Source organism: Carassius gibelio, chromosome A1 (assembly GCF_023724105.1).
Source record: "Carassius gibelio isolate Cgi1373 ecotype wild population from Czech Republic chromosome A1, carGib1.2-hapl.c, whole genome shotgun sequence".
Taxonomy (NCBI): Eukaryota; Metazoa; Chordata; class Actinopteri; order Cypriniformes; family Cyprinidae; genus Carassius; species Carassius gibelio.
The window spans coordinates 12,317,560-12,330,481 of NC_068371.1; the positions used below are offsets into that span (position 1 = coordinate 12,317,560).

General features: G+C 34.4%; 1 protein-coding gene across 1 annotated transcript in view; it reads right to left on the minus strand.

Moving 5' to 3' along the window:
* Nucleotides 1-242: 242 nt before the first annotated feature.
* Nucleotides 243-12,922, minus strand: part of LOC127996448 (uncharacterized) — a 253,677-nt gene continuing 240,997 nt past the window's right edge. The window contains exon 2 of the mRNA XM_052591960.1: nt 243-330. The gene's annotated coding sequence lies outside the window, so the exon portion shown is untranslated. The remainder of the gene's footprint in view (nt 331-12,922) is intronic.

A 12,922-nucleotide genomic window follows, 5' to 3' on the forward strand; every position in this document is an offset into this window, starting at 1 on the left:
TATATAATGTATAAAAAGGGTTTCTTTGCCATTCTCTGGCAAAGGACTTTTCTGTGAAGACAAAGGTTTAAAGCCCTTCCCCCTTAGGAATTTCAGTCTGGTTCTTCTGGGTGGGGGGAAGTCAATGCAAGTATTTAACTTGATCTCCTGGGTTTACATGTGATGTCCAGCATTGCATTTCAATCACGAACAATAAATTTGACAATCTCTTCTTCGAATTAAAATTGTTAATAATTGTTCTATTGGTGTTAATGTTGAAAGCTGTTGTGTGAACAAGTTGGTTGGTTGGTTATCTTGCTTGGTTCTTGTGGCACTAGAACTGATTTATGACTTCCTGAGGAATTCAGCTCATGTTTCAATGCACACAGCTCTGATAGACTCTTTGATTTGTCTGATTCGACTCATTTCTGCTACAACTAATTAGTGTCATCCTAACACCATCTTTTCATTCAGCTTTTCAAGGGCACTAAAATATTTCTAGTTAATAATGACACATAACTGGTCAGATTTTCATAAACATGCTCCAGTTCATGCTATAAATAGCCATTCGGGAAAGTCGTTGGGGCATTATTGTGCTTAATCATATTCACCAATATTTCTGCATCCTACCTGTATGTGTAATGCCAGATACAACATTCTCTGTGACAGATGCTTCTGTTGTTCTTAGAGAAGCTGTTTTGTAACAAACCACGTTTACAATGTGCCATATTTCATAAACATGCATAACATATCTAATGTAATGAGAACTGAATTTGAATTGTGCTTTTTGTTGTAATATTTGATTAATTATTATATAAGCCTGGGCAGGGCATCTATACATTTCTCATGAGCATACAATAATTTCTCAAGCGCACAATAACGTTTCACATGAGCACACAAAAGTCTTTGCATTTTTTATTTTTGCAAAGGTATCTTTAGAGGCTATGCACTTATTAAAGTTTTTATGTGTATTATATATATATATATATATATATATATATATATATATATATATATATATATATATATATATATAAATAATGAATTTATCATTTACCAAGAAGACACTTTTAGAATGCATTGACAGATTATGCAAGAAAAAATATTTGTCCTCAAATAGACCTTAACTAAAATGGGCCAAACTATTTATTTATTTATTTATTTATTTATTATTATTATTATTATTATTATTATTTTATATTTTATGTTCTTTTTGTGTTATATTTTTATGCTTATTGGAGTACCACATTTTTACATAAAAATTATAAACTATCTTTGCAAATCAGTCTTTCTTTACAAATTTTAAACGAGTCACATTGATTTTGCTATCATAAACCTTTTTAACCCCACATAAAAAATAAATTTTAGTTTACCAGACTTGAAAGATATCTTGCTTTGCTTCCCCAGACTTTCAAAGCCACTTTCCTTTCCACAACTCTGAGAGAGGATGCGCTAAGCAAAACTGAGTCACCACATCCCAAATTTCCTAGCTTGTTAGTTCTAAAACAGAAAAGCCACAAAGACAGTACAGGGGCTGGCATGCATTTTTAATGCCTCGTGCTTCTTTCAAGTTTTGCACTGCCACATGCATATTTCAGGGGAATAACCAGTGAATTTGTTATGTATAGTGCCACTGAAAGTGCTGGTCAGCTGGTTTTTTAAGTTTTAAATTAACATTTTGCCTCGATGAATGGCTGCACACTTGCTCAGACCACCTTAATTACAATGGTGGCAAAGAGTGGCTCCCTAGAATGTAATGCTATTTCTTTATAAGCAGTTAACACAAACAAACATACATGCTGTGCGTGGTGTGGCGCGTCTGTGTCTTAATGGTAATTGTACATTAAAAGTGACAGAAGCAAACCACACGGTGCAAAGTCACTCCCTACAGTGCTGTTATGATTGAATTATCACCTTCCCTCTGCCTTGAAACAGGTCCTTGAGTCGTTATTAACCCTTTCGCACGTGAGTTTAAAATATTCTAGCTGAGTCCCCAGCGTGAGTTTCTTTAGGCGACCGTTATTTTAGAATGTACCGCCTCATTGTTTCCATGGCGACGTGTCATGCTTGTCATGTGACACAACACAGCCACAATAGATCTGTATGACACATGGATCACTTTTATTTAGTTTTTCCTGTTTTATTCAAAATATTTGCAAACACGCTCACTAGATTATGATATTCAGATTCTGAAATATGTTAATTGATCTATACCGGGTGACAGGCGCCGCTATGTTAGTTCACTCTGAATCCGAGCTGTGGGATTAACAACATTCAAATTCATCATCTCCTCCCAAAACACATTGAAGTAGGTCTCCGGTAAACTCTGAGAAGGGCATAGTAAACTTTATAGTTAAGTTAACTACACAATCTGTATGATGTCAATAAAAACATGAAGTCAAATTATATTTGTAAGTATCATTATTGCCATTTCCATAGACACAGCGAGTATTTTACAAACTCTAAATGTATGGTTTTGCTAGTACTTAATTGTATTTAAATGTCTGAAACCTAAAATAGGTATTCTGTGGTTGAAAACACTGAATATTTGTTATACTATGACAAGTGCTCAGTGCGTCCGATCTGTCTCTGTGACGATTCGCGCACCAGAGAGACACAGGATAGAGTAGAGATCTAATTGCTGGTATTTATTATCAAGACAAGGTAATTAAATTTGTGGTCAAAGGCCAAACAGACAGTCCAAAAAATAAACAAAACAAATAAACAAAGGAGGGGACAGGATAGGAACTCAGAAGACGATGGGGAATCTCGGATGACGATAAGGCTGATGACACGAAGGCTAAGGACTCCATACAAACAACAGGAAAAGACAGGAATATATATGGAGGCTAATGACAATAGATTACCTGCACCTGGTGCAATTAACAGGAGTGCAATTACTGTGAAGACAGGACCAGACTAGAGGAATTCTAGTGCCTACGGTGAAGTGTCTAAGGGGAAGTGAGCTCACTAGTGGACACCCAGGGAAACAGCGTCAGCATTGTTTTTTTCCTTATTTTAATTTGATAAATATATAAATATCTTATATTAACCTTATTTTATTTTATCTTATCTTACAATCTACAATTTGTCTTTCAAGGTATTGTTTTATGGTATGCAACACACATTGATGATTTTAATTTTGCCATATAGTAATGTGTCACCCATATATTGATCACCTCGTTTTATGTCATTCATAAACACACAATCATCTGTGTGGTGTTGCTGCTGGTGCATCCTTCAGTTCCCAAATGCTGTTTTATTAAGACAGAGGCTGCGAGAAAGTTCACGCCCCTGGGTGAAGCTGCTATGGTCTGTCGACTCTAGCGTGTGTTGGCAGTCTAGCTGGATATCCGGACTGTCTGTTCAAATCTATCACAATTGACATTTGCTGCTTTGCCAACCTGACTTCCACACAAATTGACTTTAATATGCTGCAAGGGTTGTGTGGAGCATCTAGCTTCTGTTGATTTTTTAAATTGGGAATTGCAGGTGTGTAGAATTATAACCAGGGGTGCTAATTTTCTGTTTATAAAAGTTTAGAGCAAGAGACGATCTTAATGAAAAATAATTAACAATTTTCTCTAGACCACCATCCAGACTGTTTGAAAATATCTGCCTTCCAATGATTCATTATTTGTCGCAATTGTTCTGCAATACAGCAAGGTCAAGTATTCGCCTGTGGCCAGAAAATGTAGCTGTTCAATTGAAAGTGTTTTTTTTTTTTTGTTTTTTTTTTTCTGGGTCAGGTTTCAGCCACTTATATTTCTATAAAGGGTTAACACACATAATCTATTTAGTTTCAACTGATACTCCATTTATCATATGAAAGTTCTGCTGTCTGAGAATGTCTCTTTTTAAAATTTTATTTGTCTTTATCTTGAGCCTTGTTTAGGAACCAGCTAACTGAATGATTGCAGAGAGCGGACAATGATTCATTGTTTAGAGATTGAAAAGATTTCCAGCGCACACTTGCAAGAATCTACAAAGTCAGATTTCCCAAGAGCTTTCGCTCCACTGCATTTAAACGTTCATATTTTTTTTTTTCTTCTACACTGAATTGACACTACACTGCATTACAAAAATCTTTGTTTTACAAATACACTGCACGCCTTTCATGATATATATGGTAGTAGTATATGACATATATATGGTAGTATATGCTTTTTTTTTTTTTACATATATATATATATATATATATTATAATAGGCTACTATTTAAAAACCATTAATTCGAAATACTACCAAATAAAGCAAAAAAATAAAAATAAAAATAAAAAAAAAGTCCGGCTCTTCAATCTTCCCCCGCCCATCAAGTGCTTGAAGTGCGTCAGAAACAGAGCGCGCGCACGATCAGTTGTTGGTAATTTGTTGTGTAGCGTGCCCGACGCCGCATCCAATGTAGACAGCACTGCTTTTGTTAACACAAAGCTCGTAGAAACGGGCCTGGCAGCTCGCGCCAGTTCTAGACACGGGGAAAGTTTCCTGATTGTGACGGAAGGCCGAATTTACATGACACATTATAAAAGAGCATAGTCTGCGATAGATACAGTGCCAAAAAGAAGAGAAGAGGATAAAGACAGAGGTAAAGAGATGTAGTGAAAGAACAATTTATTGCATAGGAGTAAGATACTATAATTTCATGGCAGTTATTTTACCTTAAACTTAATGTTGGCAGTTGTTCTGAGTTCTGAGTCCCCAGACTGTGATTTTGTACAATCATGTCAGTTTTAAGACTCATTTCTTATTATCACTTTTTTATTAATGTTTTACACTACAGTTGTGTAGTTTTGGGGGGATACAGTACAGGCCAAAAGTTTGGAAACATTACTATTTTTAATGTTTTTGAAAGAAGTTTCTTCTGCTCATCAAGCCTGCATTTATTTGATCAAAAATACAGAAAAAAATGTAATATTGTGATATATTATTACAATTTAAAATAATTTGTTTTCAATTTATTATACTTTAAATTATCATTTATTTCTGTGATGCAAAGCTGAATTTTCAGCATCATTACTCCATTCTTCAGTGTCACGTGTGACATCCAGTCTATCACATGATCCTTTAGAAATCATTTTAATATGATGATTTATTATGAGTGTTGGAAACAGTTCTGCTGTAATGTGTGTGTGTGTGTGTGTGTGTGTGTGTGTGTGTGTGTGTGTGTGTGTGTGTATATATATATATATATATATATATATATATATGCTAAATCATGAACACAATGACAGGGTGAAATGGGCTGTGATGTATGGGGCGCCAGGTAAAATCTTGCCTAGGGCAGCAAATTGGTCAGGGCGGCCCTGGCTTTGGGACACATATGTAAGGTCCACGCATTCGGTCCAAGAAGGTATCCAGTGCTGTAGTAAAAAGGTAGTGTGAGTTTTCCAGTAAATGTGTATTCCCTCGATCTCTGCTTCTGGTAAATACTACTATGTATTGTGTTTTTTTTTTTTTTTTTTGACAGCCATATTTTTGACGGATGTGAAAACATCAAATATACAGTACAGACCAAAAGTTTGGACACACCTTCTCATTAAAAGAGTTTTCTTTATTTTCATGACTATGAAAATTGTAGTCACACTGAAGGCATCAAGGGCCTATTTGACAAAGTAGGAGAGTGATGGGGTGCTGCGCCAGATGACCTGGCCTCCACAGTCACCGGACCTGAACCCAATCGAGATGGTTTAGGGGTGAGCTGGACCGCAGACAGAAGGCAAAAGGGCCAACAAGTGCTAAGCATCTCTCTGGGATTTTCTTCAAGACTGTTGGAAGATCATTTGAGGTGACTACCTCTTGAAGCTCATCAAGAGAATGCCAAGAGTGTGCAAAGCAGTAATCAAAGCAATTTTTTTTTTTTTTTTACAAAATGAGATTAAAGACAAATTTTAAGTGAAAATGTGTCCTTTTATTGTTTATCAGACAAAAATGCTGCATATTTCTTTGTGAAATTGAGATGTTAAATAATAAAATTTACTTAAACATTTTAAACAAATCCTAAATAAAAACTTATAGAACTAAAATAAATGTCTTCATATAAACAAAGGCTTTGTCTGTGCTCCATTTTAAATCAGAGGAAACCATTTGAATTACTATCCAAAAAAAAAGATGCCAAATACATGTTTCATTTCGATTGTATAATTAAAAAATGTAAAAAGAAAAATAAAATAAAAAAAAAAATAAGTAAAAACAGATTGGTCCGATATTACCTTTGTGAATGAGAAGCAAATATCGCTCTCAGACAGCAGGTGCCACTAATGGAACAGCAGGTATTTATAGGCTGCTGCTCCTTTAAAGGGACAATAAGTAACTTTTTAGGTATTTTATTATCTAAAATCAATATTTTTATTCATAAATATGCCCTCAATGGTGTACAAATACCTATGCCAATGTTTAAACTAATCCTCGTAAATGAAGAATTTATTATCTTTATATACATGGGACGGGTAGGTCGACGGAGGCTTCCATGTAGTTCCGCCATCTTGCAAAACTATAATAGCAGAAAGGGACAAAAAGTACTAAGCCAACGCGTTTCCACAACGCGTTTTCGGTCAGAGCCAGAAACGCAGGTGCAGAGCAGTGAGAGGCGCTTGAAACTGCACCGGCAAGTTTAAAAGTCTGGATTGCATTCTTATTATGGACCATACATATGCCGCGCCACAGGAGAAGAAAACATAGTCGCCAAAACAGTCAAAAATAGAACGTAAAAGGAAACGTGACCGTAGATTACAGAAAACAAGAGTTAATGTCGGGGAAGCTTTTTCTAGGTGGAAAGAGCTAAGGCTTGATAAAGATTTCAAAAGAGACGCTGAAGTGGCCAGTTTTCTTCGCGTCAGGTAAGTCAGTGTTACAATCTATATTATAATATTTTTTTTTATATCTAACAATGCATATAATTCAGAAAATATAACGAATAAAGAAGACATAACTACTAATTACAATATTTCATGTTTTCCACAGTCAGTAATTCATACTGTAACATTCGTTTGTTAGTTGTCATGTTGCAGTTTGTTTGAAATAACACACCTGTTCACCTGAAGGAAAACTTGACGAAGTGCTTTTAGAAGACATCCTGTCAAAGCTTTTTGGTACATATCGCCTACCGTAGATGCAACGCGCATTTGAAAAAGCAAGGCGCTGGAGAGCAAAATTAGTTTGAATGCAAAATACAATTTCACCACTAGATGGGAGGAATTCCTACTTACTGTCCCTTCAAAACAGAGTGAATGGATGCAATATAATAATGCACATCATATTTATTTCTCCACTGTATACATGTCATGAATCTGGTCTAGGAACTTTCATCCACCACCACAGGTCACTCGCTCACTACATGGACTCTTTCACCACACCCACTGTTGCATTTCACCCCGGACTATAATTCCCATCATCCATTGCACTGATTACATCCACACAGCTGAATGCACTGATTACACACACACAGCTGAAACCAATCACACATTCACTATATAACACTCACTTAAGATCACCTCCAAACCGCTTATGTTGTTTAGCCCATGTTGTCTCGTTTCCTACCTTGTCTTGCCTTCATGTTTCATTTTGGATTGTTTACCTGGTTTTGATTCTTGCTTTCGTAATTTTGGATTTCCCCTTTGGATTTCCCTGTCTGGATATTGTTCGCTCATCGAAGACCCATGTTTGCCCTAGGGTTATTCTTGTGTCTTGCCCTCTATATACCTGTTTGGCATTGTTTGACCCATGCCTGTTATGACCACATCTTTGACCAATAAAAGCCTGCACATGGATCCGGACATCTCACGTCTCATCAGCCCCATTACAATTAAGACATAAGCAGCTGTGTTTACGAGAATACTTGCAGAAACAATTATTTTGAGATAATTTGTGTGTATGTTTTCATTCAGAAGCAAGGGTATGTGAAAGAGGAATCAATTCTGTGTAAGCGCATTGTCTGAAACAATCCTCTCAGCGTGTTCTTTGAATGAGTGTGCGCAAGCTCCGAATTTGCATGAATGGTTTAAAACACTTGAATCGGCAAGTGCAAATTATCAACTATGACCCGTTTCACCCCTACAAGCGAGTGAATAAGGCAAATCAAGTTAGGAATTTTACATCACTATTCAAGATAGTCTGTCGGGCAGGGCTTTGATACATTCTGGAGGCCGACTGGAATCACAATAGCCAAAGGGTTGCGGGCTATCGATTTTGCGAGCCCTGCACCTCAGATCTATCCAGTTTGTGAACCATTGGTTTCCTTTCCACGGTGGTTATTAAACAAAATAAATTACTATTTTATTTTAAAATAATTATTATAAATATTATATTATATTATAATATTTATAATTATTATTATTATTACTCCAAAGATTTTCTATAACATTTCGTATAAATAAAGACTTCAAGTTCATCTATAAAGCACATAAAGCTATCGTTTGACTTTAGAAACTTTTATTTCATGCATTGTTTGTATGGATCTGTTAACTGAATGTAAAGGGTGAATTCTAGGAGATTTTTTTGTGTCGTGATGATGAGCATGTATGCACGCTAACTGAGCTGCTAAATTAACAGGCTGCTGCATGCAGTTTTTTTTTTTTTTTCAACAGAGAATAAGTTTTGGTCAAAATCCCCAAACTGTTTACTTAAATATTAAATTAAGAAACTAAATTATAAGTAATCACTTTGGTAATCTAAAATACTTTTCAGATGTAACTGTAATCTGATTACCCCTTATTTAAAATGTAATTATAACGAAATACAGCTACTCATATTTTGTATTTTAATTACGTTATGCCATTACATGTATTTGCTACTCCCTAGCCCTGCATTTCACCCACATTCAGCCAACGTTCATTGCAATGGGACATTTTATTCAGGAGCATTAAAAAAAAAAAAATCATGCTAGCACTTTTCACAGGAGATGTCATCCGTTATTATTTATTTTTTATTTTAAAACGCTCCTATTATCTATCCTATTTCCATTTATTTTTCTTGTTTACAGTGTGCAGCATTACTTTGTTGCACTTTTCAGATGACACATCCACTAGATAAAATGTGTATATGGGACATTCCACCAAATGGGTAACATTCCTGTCCCCAGGATATTAAAAGTATAAAGATGCATGAAAATGAACTCTAAAATACATTTGATTATTAAGCAAAGTGTCTTCACATTTAGTCAAGTGCAAAATTAGAATGTATAATTAAAATCATTCATAAAAACTACCTAGAACACTAAAGAAATAATAGTTGTTGCATGTCCCCACTCCCTGCCTCTATAATTATCATGAAATATTATGATTACAATCCTTCATAAATGTAATTGTTTTTCCATTATGTGTGACTTTATATCAAATCAATGATTTCCTTTTTATCAAAAGAAAAAATATCTATAGCATTTTTGATAAAATACACATTTTAGTCGTGTCCCCGGGTTTACACTCAGTCCTGTAACCCTAACACATTTCCCCCTCTGATAAACTTGGAACATTCCAAAATATATATTTTTTCAACAGAAAGTTGCATTATCCAGATCTTCTGAAGGCAATGGGGAGACCAAAGGTAAGTCTTCTCATTTTCTTTTCAATATATTTTATGATATTTCAACCGCGTCTGAGAGGGTCAATCTCAACATACTGCCCTGTTACCTAAATTATTTTTAGATGTTATTTGTTCATTTTGATAAATCACTAGAATTTGCTCAGTACCCTCATGCTATTAGCATGTGTGTCATGTGGCTATTTAGCATGTATTTGCTAATTCTATGCTGAAAACTTAGTCCTGTTACTCATAAATAGGACTGAGTAATAGTAACAGGAATGAGTTGCATTATCTGGTCCATTGATGTAATAGTGTGAATATTATTATTATTATTATTATTATTATTATTATTATTTATTTGTTCTTGTTATGTTTTACAGTTACAATTACTTATATTGTAAATGTATCATATGTACATTGTATTTTCCATACTTGCAGAGTGCTAATCCATGATTAAGTGCTGCAGAGAAGCAGCAATTTTATTGTGAACGACGTGATGCTGACCCAGAGAAGAGACTGAAATATTAGAGAAGGAATGTGAAAGATACAGGAAGAACTTACTGCAGAAGTCTTATTAGAAAGGGTCAGTATGTTTTTATGAATTGATTGCAATTCTATCTTAAACACCGTTAGATGTACTTTCAGTAATTGAACATTTTTTGTTTGACCTTAGGATCCAGTGTTGTCCAAGAGTGTCTTGATACAAGGAATATGACAGCTGAAACACATGTCTTGCATATGTCTGTACTTAGTGGCTCTTGAAGCACTGACTCCAGCTGCAGTCCACTCTTTGTGAACCTCCCCCACATTTTTGAATGGGTTTTGTTTCACAATCCTCTCCATGGTGCGGTTATCCCTATTGCTTGTACACTTTTTACTACCATATCTTTTCCTTCCCTCTCACCTCTCTATTAATGTGGTTGGACACAGAGCTTTGGACAACTGTCAAGTCAGCAGTTTTCCCCGTGATTATGTAGTCTACAGAACTAGACTGAGGGATCATTTAAAGGCCTTGCAGGTGTTTTGAGTTAATTAGTTGATAAGAGTGTGGAACGAGGTGTCTTCAATATTGAACCTTTTCACAATATTCTAATTTTCTGAGATACTGAATTTGGGATTTTCCTTAGTTGTCAGTTATAATCATCAAAATTAAAAGAAATAAACATTTGAAAAATATCAGTCTGTATTGTAAAGAATTAATATAATATAAAATTTTAATTTTTTGAATGGAATTAGTTAAATAAATCAACTTTTTGATGAAATTCTTATTATATGACCAGCACCTGTATGTGATCATTTTAACAAAATAAGAGGGATCATAATGTATGCTATTTTTATTTAGTACCATCATGAATAAGCAATTTTACATAATAGATAATTACATTTACTGATTATATAAAAATTAAAATGTATAATTGATAAAAAAATTCTAAAGTTTATATACACTGGATGACCCACAGCTGCTTTTGTTTTGGTTTAGATTTTCATGAGTCTGCCTGCTGTTCTTCAGAAAAATCCTCCATGTCTCACAAATTATTTGGTTTTCCAGCATCTTCTACATATCTGTACCCTGTCTGACAATGACTAATACATTTGAGATCTATCTTTTCACTCTGACGAAAAATGAAGGACTCATACATAACTATTATAAAAGATGAAAACATTGTTTTCACTCATCATCCAATTCAAGTAGTTCACACCCTGTCTCTCTTAATAAATTGTGTTGCTTTCCTTAAAATCAATAAATGTGTTTACCTTTTGAAATAGTTGTGTATGAGTCCCTCAATTGTCCTTAGTGTAAAAAAAAAAAAACAATCTGAAATCATACATTCTTTATTGGAAAGGGTTCAGATATGCAAAATAAAAGGATCTGGAGGATCATTTAAACTGCTCAGGACAAAGGACTCATGAAACAGCATCCCAAAACAAACATGAAACACTATTTATTTTTATTTAATCATCTATAATTCTGACTTGCAGACTAAATTTAATTAAATGATATATCATGTGAAAACTGTCACCAGTGGTTCAAAGGGTTTATATTTTCACAGTCCTCCAGATGAATAGTTGGGTCTGGGAACAGAGGATCCTGTAGAAATAGGATAAAACACACTTTCTATAAATACATTGTACAGTTTTAATTGTTTAAGCACAAGCTAGAATGATGAAACATAACATGATAATACAAATGTAATGAAAATAGGTGGCTATTTTGTTAGCTGAACTATACAGCAATTCATGAGGTCACATATGTACATATAATAGACAGAATAAGCATATTTGGCTTGATGTCATCTGGGAATGGAGGTGAGAAAAGTGGCAACATATAGCCTTCCTCTGATGCTAATTGGTTGGATTATCTGAAAATGTTTCTACTAAACTTTGTTAAAATAAACTTCATTGATATTTGGAAAAAAACAAAGTGATTTAGTAACTGAAACACACACACACACACACACACACACACACACACACACACACACACACATATATATATATATATATATATATATATATATATATATATATATATATATATATATATATATATATATAGCTTTAATAATATGATGGAATTCAAAAACTATGTTCAAGTTACCTGATTGATGACTGTTCTTTAAAGACCAGCAGTTTTCCAGAAGAACTGCAACATTTGCTATCTGACCTAAAAACATTAAATATATATATATAATGTTACACATTAAAACATGTACATGAAATCACCTCAAAATAAAACTATATTTCTAAAAATTAAAACTAGAACACTGACATGAACAAAACAAGTTAAATATACACTGCACTTTGAAATTTGATGATATATTAACAAATGAAGACACTTTCTCCTACAAGGCTGTCTCTGGTGAATCAGAAGTCAGCTGCAGTGTTTGGAGACTCAAAATCAGATGAGCAGAATGTGCAAAAACAGCCACAAACAAAAAATGGGGGAGAAAAAAATTAAATCTAATGCTGCACAAAAACTAACAATGCATCAAACCCAATGTTGTTACTAATCTTTGAGATGCCCAAGACAGTGATAAAAAAAAAAAAAAAATCCAGTCCACATTTTTTCATACTTGTTTAAATGGACAAAATGATAACATAACACATCACATGTCCCCATAACAGTTTCACCAACATCTACACGGGATGGCTTGTGAAAATGTGTGTGAAAAAAAAAAAAAAGCAGCCTCTAGTGTTTATCTGTCCTGGAAACTATAGTTAAATGTATGTATAGGTACGTCTTTGCTGTTTTGAATAAATGTAGTTATGTATTTCTATTAAGCATGGGCCATGTCTTTAGTGAATTCCACCCTGAATCCTGCTTTCCAGTCTATAACTGTAGCAGAGGTCAGTTCTCAGCTGTAACTCATAGGGTTGGGTGGTCAAAGGCACTCAATCTCCATGCTACATGCAATACATTTTTGTGT